Source organism: Hylobates moloch, unplaced genomic scaffold (genome assembly GCF_009828535.3).
Source record: "Hylobates moloch isolate HMO894 unplaced genomic scaffold, HMol_V3 SCAFFOLD_4, whole genome shotgun sequence".
In the NCBI taxonomy this organism is placed as follows: domain Eukaryota; kingdom Metazoa; phylum Chordata; class Mammalia; order Primates; family Hylobatidae; genus Hylobates; species Hylobates moloch.
This window is the reverse complement of record NW_026652279.1, coordinates 128,527,429-128,546,640: the sequence shown is the minus strand read 5'-3', so window position 1 is coordinate 128,546,640 and position 19,212 is coordinate 128,527,429. Positions and strand designations below refer to the sequence as shown.

Genomic DNA, 19,212 nt, shown 5'->3' with positions numbered 1-19,212 from the left:
GTGCCTGCAATCCCAGTGTTACAAAGCTTTTTTTTTTTTTTTTTTTGAGTTTTTTTTTTGTGTGTATGTGAGAAGGTGTCTTGCTCTGTCACCCAGGCTGGAGTGCAATGGCGTGATCTCGACCCACTGCAACCTCTGCCTCCCTGATTCAAGCGATTCTCCTGCGTCAGCCTCCTGAGTAGCTCGGATTGCACACTACCATGCCCAGCTAATTTCTGTATTTTTAGTAGAGACGGGGTTTCACCATGTTGGCCAGGCTGGTCTCAAACTCCTGACCTCGTGATCCACCTGCCTCGGCCTCCCAAAGTGATAGGATTACAGGAGTGAGCCACAAAGCTCTTTCAGCTTTGTTGTCTGCAGATGGCTTGAGTGTTAATCAGCTCAATGGACTCTCTGCCTTTTCACAAGGGCAGAGGGCCAGAGTGACAGCTTTCTGTATCCGAGCTCTTGTCCAGTGCCTTGGAAAAATCAGGTCACACACGGACTCCAAGGATGAATGGCAGGTTTTATTGAGTGGTGGAGGTGGCTTTCAGCAGGATGGATGGGCAGGCGGAGGAGGGGGATGGAGTGGAAAGATGATCCTCCCCTGGGTTCCGGCTGCCCAGTGGCTGGACTCCTCTCTGACTGCCCCCAGCTGAACTCCTCTCGGCATTCAGATGTTCCTCCTCTTCTCCCTTTCTCTGCCACATCGTTCCTCCGTCCTTCTGCTGGTCTGCAGGCTTGCTGGTCTGCTTCTGGAGTCTGGGGTTCAGGATTCATATGGGTGCAGGACAGGGGGGTGTGGCGGGCCAAAAGACAACTTTTGGAGCATGAACACAGAAATGCCTGTTTTCATTTAGGACAGCAGGTATCCAGGCTTGAGGGTGAGGCTTTGCCAGGGAACTGCCCTCTTCTACCCAGTATTTCCGTCTCCTGTCCAGATCACTAGGAGGAAGAGAAGGCAAAGACTAAGGAAAGGCTAAGTCTGTCACCTTGAAAAGTAATCTTCATTCCTTTTAAAAATGAGAAAACTGAGGCTTAGAGTGCATGGAGAATTTAAGTAAATTATTGACTCAAGTCCCTTTTTGCACATTAGTACTCTATATTGTTCCTTTCATATAGGCATATATATTAAATGAATAGACATACACATTTAATGCTTAAAATAAGTAATAGTGGTTACTTAAGTAACCATTAAATTAACTGTAATAAAAGTAAAATCTATGATGTTATATACAAGCAATCACATAATTAATGGCATTTGAGTAGCTTTTCCAAAAATACTAGGAAGACAGTATATGTGTATTTGTTTAAATGTTGTTGAGGCAGTAATAAAACAAGCCTACAAGCTAAGGAATTTTATTTGCAGAAAATGAGGGATTTATAAAATGTGTCTATTATCTTATCATAATACTTGGCTGTCAACAACATAAATTGCATTCTGTTTAATCCAATAATTAAACTTTAAGAATTGAATTTATAGATACATTTCCTTGTGAATAAAGATATATAAACAAAAATATTTACTGTTAAAACATTTATAATAGCAAATTACTGTAAAAGACCTTAATGTCCATCATTACAAATCAGTTTAAATAAAGTATGTTATCCAGTCTGGGTAACATTTTTATTTTATTCGACCAAAAGAGAAAAAAAAATTAGCCAGTCATGGTGGCTTGTGCCTATAGACTTAGCCACTCAGAAGGCTGAAGCAGGAGGATCCCCTGAGCCTGGGAGATTGAGGCTGCAGTGAGTTATGATTACACACTGTGCTCTAGACTGGGCAACAGGGTGAGACCCTGTCTCTCCCAATAATAATAATAAAGTATGCTATATTAATGTACTGGCATATTATGCAGTAATTCAGAATAATAGAATTATATGTGCTTATATGGAAAGATCTTCAAGACACACATCGAGTGAAGAAAAATCAAGGCCCACAACTGGGCATACCGTTACTTAATTTCTGTAAGATATTTTAGGTACATATGCATATATGTTCAGAGACAATATTTTGAAAAGTAACTCTTAATAGTAGTTCTCTCTGGGAACAGAAGTTCCCAAGAAGACCGATCATAATCTAAAGTCTAGTTCTCAGAGAGATCAAAGGCTAAGGTGCAGTGATATTCACAAAACAAAAACAGATAGTACCACTGCTAATTATAAAAACAAAATACTGAGTACTTTCTATGTGAAAATTCTTATTGAAAGCTATATATATATACATATATAATTTACTTCTAATTTGGATATACAGATATTATTATCCCCTTTTACAGATGAGGTAAATGAAAATGAAAGAGATTGAGTTGTTTACAAAAGATGATACAATTGTAGTTGTTTTGTTGTGGTTTCATGTGTAGCACTTAATACCATGCTAAACCAGTAGAGAGGGCTTTGGTGAGTGAGGATAAACAGAGATTCGATCCAACTATGGAACAAAATATTCTAATGTGTTGCATGGAAAAGCAATAATGCAAGCAATAATCTCTAATGTTGCTTAGGAAATACACCAAAATATTGTTTGATGTTTATCTAAAATACAAATTGTAGTAAACAATTTTCTATTATTATCTGAAATTCAAATTAAATAGACGGTTGATTGGTTGGTTTGCTAAATTTGACAATATTAATATTAGGTTAAACACAAGCACACACACTACATACACTTAGAAGTGTGGTCCAGAGAGGAAAAAGAGTACCACTGTGTTTCCAATGGTAATTGAGATCATACCCAATTAAAAAAAAATACTATGAAACAAAATGGAATGGACTAAGTGGGTGTGAGTGTTCACTTCTGTGGTGTGTCAGCTCTAAGAACCTTTCAAAAGCTTGAGCTTTGGGAGAAGTTGAAGCAGGAAGGGGTTTGAGTGAAGAGAAGAAGAGAAAAATCAAGGGATCCAACGGCAATACTCAAAACTTTTAGTTCAGCAGTGGGAAGTAAAAGTGCTCCACAAGTAGGTTTTTGCATTAGAAATGTATGTGAAAGAAAACACTCCATTTGTCTGACTTTTTTTTTATTTTTGAAGATCCTTTTTATCAAGGGAGAGGTAATAATATGTACTCGAACATATACAAAAAAAAAAAAAAAAGGGAAATAAAGAACAGTAGGAATCAGTGATGTTGAACGTGATAAATAAGAAAACATTTGTCTCCCAGAAAAGTAAAACAAAAACATGAACCCACTAGATAGCTCCTGAGAAGGGAGAAAGGGCTGGGACAATTTTTTTTCTAGTTATAAATAACCAGTCTAATCCTCTTGAATTTGTGACATCTAGCCCCAGAAAATCAAATTCTGTTAATCTTTCATTCCAAGTATAGGTATATACATATATACCTAAACCTGGTTGGAATGAAAGATTAACAGAATTACACACACACACACACATATATATGTGTGTGTGTGTGTGTGTGATCACGTGTTTCTGTGTGTGGGAGTGGGGGAGGGCATGCCCAAACATGAACATACATGTGCACACATTTGTATGCAAGCACATGCATGCTTTAGGTTGGGTAAACATTAATTCTACATATAATTAAACTGTATACACATATACACAGTACATATGGTCAAGCCTTATAAACCCTGTATTAGGGTTTTAAAGAAAGAAATTTTTATACAAAACGATGTTACCTTAAACCACAGCATTCCTTCCTCTTCTAAACAACATTTAAAAATGAGGATATATGAAACATCTTCAGAAGAATGACCCTTTGTTTTGCAGTGAAAGAAAATCTTCAGGGTTACCAACCTTGTGCAAAATATCACAGAGTCTGTGAAATAAGAAAGTCAATATGTATTAGACAAAGAGAAGAGACCAGTGTATAGAGGGAACAGGAAACCAGCGATGAGAAAAGCAGTAGGGGGTTACCTGTTGAGCCCTGTGACCTTTATTCCGATTACACTGAAGATCGTGTAAATCACACACACACAAAAATGTTTCTTTAATTCTTTAGTTTTCTATATACAGGTAATGATTTTTCTCTCCACTATTTTCTTTTTAACTTTAGTAATTTTCCCCATTAAAGTTATTATACTTGTAAATTCAACTCAGTGTAACTTAAATAGGAGAAAATAATAAGTATCTTGAAGTTTTCCCTAATACTATTTATAAAACTTTCCAAAAATGGATAGCATCCTTCCCCTATCAAGTAATACTATATGCACCAAGGGAAATGAAACAGATCTTAGAGTGAGCCCTGCAGCCTATTAAACATTTAATAAGTAATAAGGATCCATCAAAATGTGGACTATTTTTTACATATTACAACTGCAGACAGTCGTTCTCCAATTTGAGTTATAGAAGTGAGGAGGATAGCCATTGTGACAGAAGAATCAAATATAAAGTGACTAGAAATAGATGATTGATTGTATTGTTCATTTTGTAATACAAACTTTCAAGGACTGAGTCATGAATACAGACAATTTTGTGCCATTATCAATGTACATGTGTCTCTGGCTTAATATCTCAAAATATTGAGATCCTATTTCTTTTCCAATGTCATCATAACTATTTTGATACATTCATTAGTCAAATCCCTGGATTGCAATTTGTCTTGTCTTGTGATATCAGGTAGTAACACCAATATAGGACATATTCAATATAATTTGGTAATTCAGCATGCCTTTCATATTCTGATTGTCAAGACTGGCTAATTTTACAAAGTCAAAGTAGTACACTTCAGTGATAGCAGGCTTAGAGTGTCTACTTCATGGAGAACATGTCATTTGTTTCTTTTTCATTCCCCTTCCAAATGTAGCCTATTCTCATAGCCTTATGTGAATAAGACACATTTGTCACCATCCTCTACTGTTCAAATCAAGTGACCCTGCATATGTGACTCTAGACACATAGACATACATGAATAATTAGGAAGACAGCAATACTTGTAACATTTGGTTAGGTGGCGTTTTAAATGTGAAAACTCCACCACTTAGATGAAGATTTTCCATGAATAAGATTCTAGAAACTAAAAAAAAAACAAAAAAAAAAAAGAAAAAGAAAATCTACTTTTACTCTAGCAAGCACAAACATACTGTAAAGGAGCTGCAAATGGATAATGTGGAGAGGGTAATGAGACTTAAGTATAGAACTAAGATCAATTATATAAAAACTGAGAAATTTTCTACGACAATTAGCAGATCATTTTTACTTGACAAAATGTTACTTTTCCCCCAAGAAAATGTCTTTTTCTCAGAGAGAAATTCAATTAGAGGCTTAGCATTCCCACTGTCTAAGTAGCAGTCATATATACCTTGTCTCTGTCACAGTGCTTGATATTATCTACAAGTGAGTGACAGAAAAGTCCAGGACTAACAAAGGCTCACTCTGTTCCTGTCAGGAAGCTCCAGTGTATCTTTCTTATTAGAAGTACCCAGGAGTTTTCTCTGCAGAAGTGGAGTCCTAGAGTAGGTAATAGCTTTATCTTCTTTTTAACCATTTGTATTCCTGAATCGAAACAGATCTCTCATTTTATCACGGAAATATATGCCCCCTTTAGACCCAAAACCAGCAATTTAATTCACACTGAGGAGACACAAAACATAATGGCTCTCTTTCCCCACCCTCTTCTCTCTTAAGTTATCCAGAGGGCAATTCTCAAAGTAAAGAAAAATTAATTATGATGCCAAATTTCAGTCTCAAGGAAACTTCTGTGTTTTGTTATGCAAAGGGAAGACTTGGGAAAGTGTATATAATTTTAGTTTCTGGACAAAAGGAGAAAGAAAGGTCTTTGTTCAAAGAAGTTCAAGTTTAAACTTGCTTGTCATCAGCCATCATAAATGTATTACTTCTTGGAATCAAATAATTGCCATTATAACAATAATGGAATTATAAGGTTAAATAAGATTACAAGAAAAATAAAAAACATTCAGTCTGTATCAATTGTTAACTTATTATTAATTCTAACATTGTGATCAGGGATTACTATTGTGTGAAAAAATGTAGCGCAGAATATAAAGAACAAGAAATATCCAAGGGCAAAAATAGCTGATTCAATCATTAACGTGGATAATCAAGGAATGTCAACAAAGTTAAAGTTTTGGCAGAAAAATAGAATGACTTAAAGTGAGTGTCAGGTTGTTCAAATACTAACCTTTGATTCTGTGATTAGGAATGAGAATTAGGTCACAGTTCCTGTGGCAGGGAGGGGGGAAAAAACATTTCTTGGCTTTGCCCTGAAAAGGTGATTATTTAATCAAGAATGACATTGGATTTATTTGCTTTTTGTGGTACATCGAGAGCTTACACTGAGATTAGATGGCATATCATTTCTTTTGGAGACAGACTGAAAAAGAAATGGGAATTATTTTCTTAAAAAGGACTGCCAGAAAACCCTATACGTGTTGACAAAGCCATATTATTTTATTTAGTAATTTATTTGATCAGATTTAGTAAACAAAAAGCAACATTTTCTTGAGTCTTTCTTATCCCAAGAACTCTTCATCCACTTGCTCTTGGTTTTGTTTTTCTGGTGTTCATATGAAATTCCAATTTATATTTATTTGACAGCATTGTTCATTATTGCAAAATACCACACATACACACACAAACACACTTTCTCTTTCACACACACCTATGCTCAGAAAGAGTCTCTCTTGAAGGAGCTGAATTCTTTCTCCTCATTCTATTTTATGAAGAGTAACACTACGAGGAACTGATAAAGATAGCAAGGATGGCCATAATATTTCCCTCAGCTTGACTAAACATTGGGTAAGCTTCTTCCTGAGCCTAGGTCCTGATCTCCATTTTTAAGGGCATTTAATGTTAGAAAACTTGGAATTGAAAATTCATTTTTGCCTCTGAGATGTAAATCAGAAAAAAAAAAAAAAAAAGCCTCTCAGAGGATTTACAACCCATGGATGTCTTTCTCAAAGACCTGGGAGCCATCCCTTTGAAATATATTCATCAAGGAAGAAAGGGGCCGGGCGTGGTGGCTCAAGCCTGTAATCCCAGCACTTTGGGAGGCCAAGGCGGGCAGATCACGAGGTCAGGAGATCGAGACCATCCTGGCTAACACAGTGAAGCTCCGTCTCTACTAAAAATACAAAAACGAAATTAGCCCGGCGTGGTGGCGGGCGCCTGTAGTCCCAGCTACTAGGGAGGCTGAGGCAGGAGAATGGCGTGAACCCAGGAGGCGGAGCTTGCAGTGAGGCAAGATCGCGCCACTGCACTCCAGCCTGGGCGACAGAGCGAGACTCCTCTCAAAAAAAAAAAAAAGAAAGAAAAAAAAGAAAGAAAGTGCTCCCATCTCCCAGTTTCTGTGGACGAGTAGAAGCTTAACGTCAGTAAGTGGCCTTGCTTTAAGTTGTAAAATTACCTCCCTTCACGAAGATAAGAGAAAGCTTGCTTTTTCTTTAGGTAAGGCCAATTAGCAAAAATAGTTGTCCTGAAATTCCTCCTCCACTCCAGCTCTTAAAACCTTTCCCACATTTGTTTTGGTGGGGTTTTCTGTCTCTCTCCCCTATTTCAATGGGAAAATAAAGAATAAAGCCTGCTTAATTTAGGCTAGGCCAATGTTTGCTTTGACAGAGCCAAATTTATGATGTTATGGATTTTTCTTTGTGTGATGTGGGGTGATATTGCAATTTTTTGTTCAAATTTTCAGTCCGTAACCTCTTTCTGAGAGTATCTTTCAATCATACCTAGGTATTTTTCTTGGCCTTTATCCCTTTTTGAGTTTATTCTCCCATGTGGACCAAGATTAGGATGTGAAAGTAGAACAGGAATTTTTAAACTTCTTTGTTCTGTAAACCCCTTCAAGAGTTTGGAGCAGCCTATAAACCTCTTAGAATATTCCATTTAAATCCATAAAATAAAATACGCAGGATTAAAAAGGAAGCCAGTTATATTAAAATATACTTATCAAAATAATTTTTAAATTATGGTATATATTTGTTTCTTTAACATATTAAATAATAAGATATAGTTACTGGTTTAATATCAACCATGACATCAAAATGGTGATAAATGATATTTTGGGATATCTATAACAACTGGAAAAAATATATAATATCTATTTGTAAATATAGACAGATTTGCTGATACAGCTCTGGGTTTTTTTGTGCAGTCATAATTGAAGGAAGTGTTAAATTTCACCTGGTGATAAGTGAAAAAATATGTTTTTTTTTCATTCAAGTAAAGAATGGCATGGCCTAGAATAAAAAGAGCAGAAGAGTGCTTTGATTCTAAATCAGGGCTACAAAAGAAAACTTATGTCCATAATGGTACATTCTAGCTTTTCATCATTGACGACTTTGTGTAGGAGATTGTGGCTAAATCCCTATAGAAATAAACTATAAATGCTCTTCATATATCTGCCTTATAAACCCGAAGCAGTGCTAGGATGGAAATTCAAGAGGTTGGAATTCCAGCATGATTTCATCACTTTATTTTTATTAACCTCTAACTGCATACATAAAATGTATTTACTCATCTCACTATGCTAAGTTCAAAAGCCATAGGGACAAGCTGTTCCCTTTCAGTCGTATTTTTGTAGTGTGAGATAGGAAAGAGCCCCGAGACAAAGAATTTTTTAGTAATGGTAGTGATGCTAGAGAGATTATTCACTTACGAAGTGTTCTGTAACCTCTTGAATATATAAACTTACACAAAAACTCTTCTACTGTAAAAAGCTGAGTTTGTTTATATATTGAAATGGCATTACACATTTCTCTCAAATGCTGGTTTCTCTCAAATACAAATTCTCTCAAATTCCCATATTGTATAGATTTTTACAATCATAATTTTGAATAGACTTTGAGATGAAAAGATAAACAGAAATACAGTTGATAAAGTGGGTAGCTATGAAAAAAGTATTGCATTTTACAGACATTTCTAACTGACTGATTATACTCTACAATTTATGTTTTGTCCTGATATTTAGGAGCTGTCAATCTAATTGAAAGCTACATAGCTAGGAATTTAAAACCAAAAAGAACACGAGAACAAAATCAAGGTAGAAGTACAAAGTCCTGAATAGAGACTTAATCAATACTATAATTGGGTGGGGGAATGATAATGATAATTAATATTACACTAAATACATTTAAATTCTATGTAAACTTTTACTATTATAAACCGGAACATGTTTTTTCTCTGTACTGAGTGTTTAGTGCTTCCCGGGTAATTCATTAGTTTTATAATCATATCCAAGATTTTTAAAAAATTCCTTTCAACATTTCTAAAAGATGTAATGTAAGGTAATAATTTAATCCATGTTTACATTTATTATACAAAGCAGGTAAGCCTACCTCATGCCTTCCCAGAAGGTAATGCCTATGATTATTTTCTGAAAATGGAGTCATTTGGAAAAATAAGATCATCAAGGTAGGCCACAGACCATTGTTACATATTAGGACCATGGACAATAAAAGGATTTGGCCAGCAGATTTGACCAGTTTGCCACCTCTCCTTGATATGCACAAAGTACATTTGAGTAAGAAAGGGAAACTGAGGTGACAGTGTGGCTCCACAGCCAGCTCCTTGACCAAGAACACTTCAGTCTTTGTGTGGGGAGATGAAGGAAGACTATAAGCAGGTTGATTGGATAGCCTCTCAGATTATCTCCTGATCTAACTCCATTCAATCAAATGCGAGAGAAAGAGAGGTTATTATAAAGAACAAGGCAAATCAAAGCTACATCACTGTTCTTTGTGTAGATAAGATCCAGCTCCACATTGTGACTTCAGTGCAACAATAGGAACTAAATAAAGGAGAAATATTTCAGGTGCATAATATTTGCATATAACCTATGCACATCCTCCCACATACTTTAAATTATCTTTAGATTTCTTAATTTCTTATAATATCCTAATACAATAAATCCATGCCAATTAGTCCACCACTTAATTTGCATGGATTTAATGTAGTAATAAGTGCATTGCAAATTAAAGTTCTGCTTTTAGAACTTTGTGGAATTTATTTTTTTCCAAATATTTTTTATCCATGGTTGGTTGAATTAGCAGATGTGGAACCACAGATACAGAGGGCAGACTGTATATACTTGTCTGACTTCTTCTAATATATTATGAACTTTTTGAAAGTTATAATAATATTTATAAAATATTATAATATTTATATTTATAAAATTTGACCAAATGCAAAATAATTTCAACTGCATTATTTCATTTGACTTAGAAAAAATTGATGAAGCAGGTGTTATTGCTATCCCCATTTATATGGTGATAACTTGAGACTCAAAGTGATAAAAATGACTTATTCCATTCTATATTTTATTAAACATTATTAAATTAAAAGCCCATTGTTTAAGTTCACATTATGTTGTTTGCTTCTCATGTTCTTTGTGGTTTGTTTTGTAAACCCAGGAACACAAACCACTGGGTGGTTTGCATACAATATTTTTTAGTGAATGAATGAAAGAATACATTAGTAATCTATTAATAAATGGAAATTTCACATTTTTGTTAAATAGTTACAATTGTTTTGTAAAAAGTTACAATTGTTGGAATAATACAAAACAAAATAGAGTGCATTTATAGTTTTGTGGTAGCTTGCACTGTATGCGAGAAAGTTAATAGTATTGTGGATTGAATTTTGCATAAAATAGTACTTGATTTATTTTTTTATTTTTTCTGATGAGATCAAGAATATGAGGAAAATAGTAAGTGTAATATAAGATGTAGAACTTTGTTCAATTTTGTTTAATTTAGAAGGTTTAAAATTAGTTTGAAAGTTTATATATCAGTTTCAACCTTCCTTAATATTCAGAAATATTTTAAAACAACTTGCAATTAATCTTTCAGAGTTTTTCCATTTTAAATTGATTTTACATTGAAAATAATAGCGATTTAAGGCTTAACAGCTCTGTAAAGAGCTATGAATCACACCTGCTTTTGTATATCTCTGCTCATGTAAATGTGAATGCAAATTATGAGAATGAGAAAATTATAGGCAATTTACATTTGTTGTAGCCTTGTTTCTATGGCAATGGGAGAAGATGACCATAATCTGTCGTCCTGGTAACTAGAAATGCACATAGTATCATAAGGGGCTGCCCAAAGTGCTTCTCTTCAATTCTTAGTGAGAGAATAAGTAGGACAATAGAATCAGCTTTAAAATATCTTCAAAAACATGGCAAGATTTGATCATTCTTAAAACTATTGTCCCTAACACTTCTCTTGAGCTTCTGCATGGCACTCACTGTTGCTGAAATTAACAATAAAAAGGGAAAGGAAAAAAAACAGAAAAATCAAAGGCTTTCTCATTTTTAAATTATGCCTTGAGACAGATTAAGCTGATCACATTTTTAAAAATAATGTAATAGAAAGAAAGAAAAGAAGAATAAAAGAAAAATATTAAGAATTACCACGCTCATTAGTTTACAAAGGTATCTTGGAATTTTAATTAAAAATTACTTGATTTAATGGGAAGAAACAATATTAAGTATTTCCCCCTAAGTATACATTCTTTAAAAAATGCTTCTGATTTCAGTACTCAAAATTATAGTCTGCTCTATTATCAAAATGTCTTAAAGGATTTAGAATCATTAATATATTTTAAATCTGCTCTCCAAGAAAAAAGTATCCATTTCATAAAGTTGTGCACATCTGTGCACACACAGAAAAGAGACAGGATTAAATGGTATATATAAGCATTTCAGAAATAGTAACTCCAAAAAACAGTTAACAATAAGTTTTAAAATATATTATGAAAATTTGCATTCATATTTCATTGGCTATAAATGAAAAGTTTTTGATTGGATGGCTTAAAGTTCATACTGTGCAAAAAGGTGGTAAATTAGATACAGTTGGAGCATGGCCAAATATACATGCAGTTACTGCTTTTATAAGTGGAGGGCTCTGAAAACATGTACACAGTCAGCTGATAAAAAAAATATAATTCTTATTTCTTGCTTAAATCACACGAGAAATCACTGAATAGAATTTTCCTTTGCTGTCTATTTTATGTTGGAAATAAGACCACACTGAGGAAGTGTCCAGCCATTCCCGAGGATACTATCAACTAGTATGCATGGCATATTATTCCATTCTTGTATGTTAATAATGGGTGACTTCGTATATTTTTCTAACTCATTCCTTTAGGAAATTTACTTCTCCAACAGGTCTATGTTAGAGGGATCCATACATCCTAGTCCTTAACCACCAGGCTGGATCAATTCTATGGAGAGTTGGCTTCTTTATATTGACTCCAGTTCCATTAGGTGATAACATACGTGCTTGATTCTTTTCTTTAGCACCAAGTATAGTTAAAAAAAAAATCTGTGATCTCAAAAGTTTTCTATCTATAGGCTCCATTTTTAATTCACCTCATTGGAACTCAAGGCACTCTGGAACCGAGAAACTATATTCACCCATAAGCTTCTGTGTATAACTTCAGTCCCATTTCTAATAGTTTGCTAAAATGACTCTGAGTTCACTTTTTCTACCTACACTGTGTAAAATCTAGCTAAGAATCTAATTCATAACATTTACTCATAGAATACCTTTTTCTATTCTAATACGTAAATTGTTTGAATTAGAATTAACAGATATTAATTATAATCGAATAGCTAAACATCTAAGAAACAATATACCTTTTACTTCACATAAACTTCTACTGTAATAAATCCCAGTGGAACAAAACAAATTCTAAAATTATCCATACTTATCTTGACCTACAGTAATTCATGAACGACACCTCGCATCACAGATATGTAGTTGTTCTCAAGTTTTTTCATTATTATCCATCGCATCTTGAAATATTTCCTCTCTTGACATTCCTCACTACTTGCCATACGATTTGCAGCCTTTGGTCAACATTTTAATCTCATTTCCTCTAATTTGCTTCTGCACTTTAAAGCAGTGTTGGACAAAATCATAAGGCTCTACTGAATGGGTCACTATAATCTTTGCTATCAAACCATAATTTATATCAAACCCTTATTTTTACTTATCAATCATTTTCTTTTATTACTTCGTGGATTCATTTAGGCTGCCTTATGGCAGGTCTTTCCAAGTTTCCAGATCTCCTTCTGCTTTCAATATTATCTCTGCTTGTCTCCTTCAGCAGGTGACATTGCTTCTTCATTCTCTGGTAAGACTAAAATCATTAGACGTGATTTTCACAATTTTCTTACTCCAGACAAACCCAACACCTGTCAACACATACTTCTCTCAATTCTAATACATAGCTATCTCTTCATATATCACTCCTCTTAGGCCAGAGGAAGCCCTTGATCCCAGACCCTCTTTCTTTCTGCTCTAGCAAATATCTTCTCTGTCCATTCCTCTTCCATTCAACAAGGAATGTATTCTGTAATACCACGTGGGACTTAAATGCCATATCAAAGAGGGAGATAGCAATAACTTATCAATATTACTATTATTACTATCACCATTTACTTAATTCCTGTTCCAGGATTTTTTTTTTTTTTTTTAGACGGAGCTTCACTGTTGGTGCCCAGGCTGGAGTGCAATGGAGCGATCTTGGCTCATCGCAACCTCCGCCCCCCAGGTTCAAGTGATTGTCCTGCCTCAGCCTCCTGAGTAGCTGGGATTACAGGCATGCACCACCACAACCAGCTAATTTTGTATTTTTAGTAGAGACGAGGTTTCTCCATGTTGGCCAGGCTGGTCTCAAACTCATGACCTCGGGTGATCTGCTCGCCCCAGCCTCCAAAAATGCTGGGATTGCAGGAGTGAGTCACCACTCCTGGCCTTCAGGATATAAAAAAAAAATTATTTTGAGGTCATCATGTACTATAGAAAATTCATCCAGGCATTTTCAAGGAGCTGTTATACAAGTCCACCCAGGAAAGTCTGTTACTCAGAATACAGAAACTGGAAAGAGCAAACACATCTTATAGTTCAAATTTTGTTGCAAAGATAACATGTTCAAAATTCAATTTGCTATAATATGAGTAATTATATGTGTAAGTCTTAACAAATAGTCCTTAAAGAGCATTTAATATATACTTTTCAGTTAGGTAATAATATATTATTTAGATAAAAAGTTATAGGTGAACTACTACTGTCACTTGATACTTCCAAAATTTCACATTTTGATTGGATGACAAACATGCATTTTTTCTTTTAATATAACTCCCTGTGTCAACTCCTAATGTCCTTTACTCTTTCTCCCCATTATAGTATTTAATTATTTCCCAATGTCCAAACATTATCATAATTTTCCAACATAATTCTAATGTGATTTGTTATCTTATAAAGCCCAAACCCATAATATATTCACACTCAGAGATATTGCTTTATATCTTTTGTGCACATTTACTGATGGCCAAACCTGAGTAAGTCCATTATATTTTTTATTTAATTCTGGTTGAGGATTTGAAGCCTTACTGGAGAAAGTATGGTAATTGTATTAATAGGCTTCTGTACATCTTCAATTCACTTTTGTTCAACAAATACTTATTCATTGCCTATTTTGATCAGTGCCTATCACATGGTTGGGCAATGGGAAAGAAAATGAGATAATTCTCTTTTCTGAAAAGCATTGCTCATGCTGGCTCTTAGAGATGTGTGCTAAAATAAAAAGTCAATAACATTTGATGAATGCTAAGACAGAAAGAAAAAAGAGTGTGCATGGTCTGATGGGGGCACAGATAAGGGGCACTTCATCCAGCCTAGAGTGAGCTTAGGAAGTGTCATAAGAATATATGGATTCCAGGTAGAATGATGACTGCAACCAGAGAAAGGAGATATGAAATAGTCTAATGTATTTAAGTAATTATAAATATCTTTGGTCTATTGTAGGAATTGAGGCAAGGCAGATAGAATAAAGATTGGTAAGACAGAAATTTGTGTATCACAACTTAAGGAACGAAGGAGTGTCAGCTTGATTCTAAGAGGAGGGATTAAGACTGTTGATATCATGAGTTTGATTAAGAACTTGCAATGTAGGTTCATGCCTGACAGTGAAATATACAGTTTTGAAACTTAGGATAGATATCTGAGTAGAAAATATGTATCTGAAAAACATCTTTATATAAGAATGAATGAATGTATGGTTATAGATGAGATCACTCATCTGTTAGAAGTCAAACTAGAAGAGTGAGTCAAAGGTAGAACCTCAAGGAACAGCAGCAGAATGCAAAAGAGTAGACTAGGAAGGCAGAATCTTGAAGCCTCTTAGTGAAGGGCTAGAAAATTAAGAAGATAGCTGTGATGGTTAATATTGAGTGTCAACTGATTGGATTGAAGGATGCAAAGTATTGTTCCTGGGTGTGTCTGTGAGGGTGTTGCCAAAGGATATTAACATTTGAGTCAGTGGACTGGGAAAGGCAGACCCACCCTCAATCTGGGTGGCACAATCTAATCAGCTGTCAGCATGGCCAGAATAAAAGCAGGCAGAAGAACGTGGAAAGACTAGACTAGCTGAGTCTTCCAGCCTGCATCTTTCTCCCCCAGTGCTGGATGCTTCCTGTCCTCGAACATTAAACTCCAAGTTCTTCAGCTTTGGGACTCTTGAACCTTTGACCACAGACTGACGGCTGCACTATTGGCTTCCTGACTTTTGAGATTTTGGGACTCGAACTGGCTTCCTTGCTCCTCAGCTTGCCTATAGTGGGACCTCACCTTGTGATCACATGAGTTAATGCTTCTTAATAAACTCCTATATATATATATCCCATTAGTTCTGTCCCTTTAGAGAACCCTGACTAATACAATAACCTAAAGCTGATAGTATCTGATATGGTTTGGATCTGTGTCCCCACCCAAATCTTAAGTCAAATTTTAATCCTCAGTGTTGGAGTTGGGGCCTGCTGGGAGATGATTGGATACTGAGGGTGGATCCTTCATGAATGGCTTAGCACCATCCCTTTGGTGCTGTTCTGGTGATAGAGGTATCATGAGATCTGGTTGTTTAAAAGTGTGTGGCACCTCGCCTCCTCTCCCTCCCGCTCTGGCTATGTGAAGTGCTGGCCTCCCCATTCACCTTTCTCTGTGATTGTAAGTTTCCTGAGACCTCTCAGAAGCCAAGCTGATGCCAGCATCGTGCTTCTTGTACAGCCTGTGGAACCTAATTACCAGGACCTGTTAATATGATACCTTACATGTCAAAAAGAAATTAAGATTGCCAAACAACTGAGATAATTCTAGTGATTAGGATTTTGACATTTTGGGGGTGGGGGAAGAATCATTCTACTTACCACACCACAGACTGGTTTCATATTACTTCATCTAATCTCTGTGTACTGAAGCAAAATGAAAGACTTCAGGTTATTCTCAAGGAGCAACCGTTGGTTGGGCTTAAATAACTTTAGTCTTGCCAACTCGTTTAGGACCCTAAATAGACTTTTAGAAAGGAGGTATAGGAAAGTTAAGTGGAATCATATAAATGGATATGCTGACAAGGAATTCGCTATTTGGGTGGGGAACTTTGGGAAGAGAGACAGATTTTAAAAGGAGTATGTTGTGTTATATATGATGTTATGCAGTTTCCATCGACCCAAAAACTTTAGCTGAATATCTTTAGCACTTTTGCAGTCATATTTTTTTATACTGGATTTAATCAAACGTTAATGTTATGAAATGGAAGGAAGAATGATGCCTAGTAAAAATCCAGTGTATTTTGGTTACAAATGTAAATGTGACTTACGTTATTTAGCTTTATTTTATTTTATTTTATTTTTGAGACTGAGTTCTGCTCTGTTACCCAGGCTGGAGTACAGTGGTGTAACCTCGGCTCACTGCAACCTCTGCCTCCCGGGTTCAAGCAATTCTCCTGCCTCAGCCTCCCAAATAGCTGAGATTATAGGTGCACACCACCATGTCCTGCTAATTTTTTTGTATTTTTAGTAGAGAGGGGGTTTCGCCATGTTGGCCAGGCTGGTCTCGAACTCCTGACCTCAGGTGATGTGCCCGCTTTGGACTACTTTCAAGCTTTTGATCCTAAATGCTTTCTAAGATGTGATTCATAACCTGTATATGTTTATTTGCTTATGGTTGCTCTATATGCCACCCAACTTGTTTCTGAGGTCATGAGAAGACTTATTTGTGATAATGTCATTGGCATCCATACAGAAACTTCTATGTAACCTATTTCATATTCACTTATTATCTCTTTGGTTTATTATATATTCACTGGTTCTCTAAGACATTTTTGTCTTTCAAAAATCTCAATCTTTAGAACTCCTCAGGGTATTATTACATATAAATATCTATTCTTGATGAACTGTCACTCAATATTAAAAAAATATATCTGGTGTGCAGGTTAGTAGTAGCTATTAGATAAGAGGATCATACTAATACTAATTTCTGGCAGCATAGGTTACACATCTCATTAAATTAAGTGTAAGTCTATGACTTGGGAGCCTGCTCAGATATATACCATTTCTAAATATGGATTGATATTAAAACATATTAGCATGCCACATTAATAAGTCAGTTTAAGTCAATAGCTTATTGTAGTTAATAAAAATATAAGTATTTTCCTAGATCATTGATATGATATCACTCCATAGAGAAATCATAATATAAAGACCCCCCCAATTGAGATATATATACACATTATGACTACAGTATTATCTATATTATGCATACCTAATAGAATTGTGATTAGTGTTACTTTCAGTATTTTAATGGGTTGCTAGAATAGTATACCACATTTTAATATAATTTCATATTTTCAATAAATTATTTCACTTGAATCTTCTTAATGAATCTTTACATCTTTTAAAAAAGTTATCAAATCTAAAATGGAATATTTTTGTTAAAACACTAAACATATAAACAATATAGCACAGGGCATAACTACTTCATAATTAATTTCTTCATATGCAACCAGATGAATATGCCCTTTTTCCTATCTCCCAAATAAGCTCAAAGGTGATTTTATCTCATTGTATAATAGATAAGACAAATCACTTTAAAAGAATAAATGTGTAAACTGTTTGGAAAGGGAAGATGCTTATGGCAGAAAGGATAGCATTCATGCTGGGCAGGTGAACAGGTTTGCGTATTTAATAGTTATACTGTTATTAAAGGCCATAAAGTTATAAAAATAAGTTCTACTTATTTGCCTATGGATCTCTAAATAAAATACTCAAATGTTCTGATGCCTTATACTTTCTATTAATGTTAATCAATATCTTTATATAGAATTATTTTGGTAAAGTCACTCTCCTGCTGGAGGCTTTAGTATTTTATCTAACATAGTACTTGAAAATAGCAATTGTAAAATCCAAAGAAGACTGCACTGGGATCTTTACCCATTCCTTTATGCACTAGTGTGCTGTGTGTGATATTCCATTGCAAAAACTGAAACTCAACACAACTCTAGTAACTAAAAATGAATGCAGAAGATCAAAAAGATCTCTTCAATAGCAGTGTTCTAGGAAATGCATGCTTTTTGCACTTGGAACAATATATTATGATATTAATTACTTAAAAGACATCAAAGCACAAACAAAAGCATTGAATCATTTTAATTCTTACAAAATTCTGAGCTACAAGTTCATTATTTCACTGTTATTTATTTACTTATTCATCTATAACAGTCAAATACTCATATTAATATGAATCATTGGCAAAATTAACTGTTTCATATCCTGATTTATTTGTTAGGAAGACATGGATTGTCACTATTTGCATCCAGTGATATCAGAGATAAGGAGTAAGAAAAATCACAAGGTGCCATACTTAGGTCATTGACTTGCTTATCAACCCAATACCCCTTTCTCACACCTTCTCAACGTAACTTGGATTTTAATAATTGATTTTAGAACAGTTTACATTAAAAGGAATAAAGCAAACCCAAAATCCAGTGGTAGAAAATAGTTCAATAACGTGCTTCTCATGCTTCTTTAACATTTGGTGTGTCTGCATGTTTCCCCTCTCGGTGGGTGTGAAACAAGGGTTTTCTAGAATATATGCTCTACATATCAGTGATTAGACTCTAAGAAAAGAAGTTCAGAGAAACATTGAACAATGTCATAGTCAAAACCAAGTGTTGTACATCAACATTGGTCTTATTTTTTACTAGTTATATAATTATGCCAAAAGAAGTTGCAGCTGTTTTTCATTTGGCAATTATAGTTACCAAGAATAAGTAGGTAACTGAGGGAACCAAGTGAAAAAGACAGAAACAGAGAGACAGAGAAAGAATAAATCCTTGTAAATTTAATCAGCACAGAGAAAATTGTAAATTTGAATTAAATTATGACTATATACTTGAAAAGATAAATTCCCACCTGATATAAACGTGCTATTTATCTGTCTGTTTTCCATTGAACTTTGCAGTAGCAGAATTATTA

At 34.8% G+C, this 19,212-nt stretch overlaps 1 long non-coding RNA gene across 1 annotated transcript in view; it reads right to left on the bottom strand.

Annotated features, from left to right (window-relative positions):
• Positions 1-485: 485 nt before the first annotated feature.
• The window catches only part of LOC131383178 (uncharacterized), a 51,500-nt gene continuing 32,773 nt past the window's right edge, over positions 486-19,212 (bottom strand). Inside the window, exons 3-4 of the long non-coding RNA XR_009212993.1 lie at positions 3,614-3,753; positions 486-924 (exon numbers count right to left, since the gene is read on the bottom strand). This is a non-coding gene — a long non-coding RNA (uncharacterized LOC131383178). The remainder of the gene's footprint in view (positions 925-3,613; positions 3,754-19,212) is intronic.